General features: G+C 48.4%; 1 long non-coding RNA gene across 1 annotated transcript in view; it reads right to left on the bottom strand.

The window, feature by feature from the left end:
* LOC109297080 overlaps window positions 1–1,968 on the bottom strand; it is a 43,423-nt gene that overhangs the window by 28,617 nt on the left and 12,838 nt on the right. The gene's annotated exons all lie outside the window — the stretch shown is intronic.

Below are 1,968 nucleotides of genomic sequence, written 5' to 3'. Positions count from 1 at the left end.
TGGTAGTGCTGTGCGAAGCTTTGGGTGGTAATACAATTCGGAGGAGATTCAGCCCAATTCAGTGGCTGAATCTCTGAATCCAAATTGAATCAGGGGACCAGTTAAAAGGTCTGAACTGATTCAAAGTTCTCTGAGTCTTCGGAAAAAATTCAAAGAGCTTTGATGATTTGGGCAGTCCCCAGTGGCTGCAGCAGGGAGCTGCAGCTTAACTCCGAGCTGGTAAGTAGCAGGCAGGGCAGGGGGGAGGGGGAATGGGACCATGGGAGACCCCTACGAGCCCCCCCAACCTCCCGCTGATCCCCCAGTGCCCTCCTACCCCTGCCTGCTCCCCCAGCCTCCCCATGGCTGCCCTTGCCTACTCCAGCTCCCAGTACTTTAAAAAAAATCCCCAGTGCTCACTGGGTGCTGCTGGGTGGAGGGCAATCCCCACTGCCCCATGCTGCATGGGGGGCTCTGCCACAAGTCCCCCAACCCCCACCCTCACTCCCCCAGCCCCCCTACAGGTGCCCCGCCTGCCCAGCTCCAGCCCTTTAAGAAAAAAAAAAGCCAAAAAGCCTCCTGCAGCAGCCTTGGGGCTTCAGGGGGCTTGTGCAGAGCCCCCCACATGGTGCAGGGCAATGGGGGGGCAGCGGGGACCGCCCCCTGCCAGCAGGAGCAGTGAGTGTGGGGGGTTTTTTGTTTATTTATTTTTTCTTAACGGGCCCAGATGGGGCACCTGTGGTGACCTGGGGGAGTAGGGGCAGGTCAGGGGGCTCGTAGGGCAGTGGGTGGCAGCAGGGATTGTCCCCCCCCGGCAGCACCCGGTGAGCCGGGGCTTCTTTTTTATCAAGTGCCGGGAGCTGGGGTGGGTGGACAGCCATTGCTGGGCTGGGAGAGCAGGCGGGGGATGGGCCTGCCTGATTCGGAGATTCAGCAGCAGCCGACTCTCCAAATCAGTGTCGGCCGAATTGACTCAGGACAGCGATTCGAATAACCAAATCAAGTCACTGTCCCCTGAATCGGCCAAATATGAATCCGAAGCAAATACTAGCTGCTTCACACAGTCTAGATGTGTGTTCAATTTTTTTTCCTGGCAATTATACATGTAAATTTGCCCTCATTTGCAAGTATAATACTACGTTAATTGGAAATTCTACATTAATGTATATGAGGGGCTGTGATTCAAGGACATATCTGCCTATGGAGTAAGGCAATGCTCTGCCCCATTGGATATTCTGTATGACTCAAGAAGTGTGCTAACCTCTGCTAGACCCTGTCATACAACTCTGCTCACAAACTACTCTATCTCCACTTACTGAAATAGAAGGAGGAATATACACCATTCCCCCGCTGGCTTTAATTGCTGAATATGCTTGGCTGAAAGAGTGAAAAGCACCTGAACTAACCCAACACTGATGTGCGAGACTGCTTCAGAGCTTCTTTGTTGTTGTTGTTCCTCTCTGTATTGACTGTGTAATGTGGTGGGTCTGTTTGGTACATCAGTAAAGGTGCCAGAAGAGACATATTGGACATGCAGCAGGTTATGTTCTCTGGGACATAAGCAGACAGTCAGGTGAAAAATTAGTTTTTCCAAAGTGGGGGTGGAAAGGGTAATTGACTAATACACAAATAGGATTAAATATTATAAGTAAATTACTTTCATAGCAGTGCTGCACTTGAATTTGTGATAAATAATGATTTCAAAGTAAAGCAATTGTAATTGAAGAGAGAAAGTGTAGGTTGCTAAATGGAAACTTGAATATATTTACCAGGGCATAAATATTAATATGAACGCTAAAGTAGTTCCTTCTCTAACCCATGTGAATGGAGAAAGTAGTGAATGGACATCATCAAATCAAAACCTGCTTTTAAATGTTGATGGTGTTTTCAGAAGAAACTTCATCGGTCAAATCTGTAAATGGAAATAAATTAAAGCAAGAATATCTGAGCCCTGTGGCTGTGAAGTGAAAAAAAAAAAAAAACAGAAGA

Source organism: Gavialis gangeticus, unplaced genomic scaffold (assembly GCF_001723915.1).
Source record: "Gavialis gangeticus isolate Ggan-Ray unplaced genomic scaffold, GavGan_comp1, whole genome shotgun sequence".
NCBI lineage: Eukaryota > Metazoa > Chordata > Crocodylia > Gavialidae > Gavialis > Gavialis gangeticus.
The sequence above is the reverse complement of the archived record's forward strand: the minus strand, read 5'-3'. Positions and strand labels throughout refer to the sequence as shown.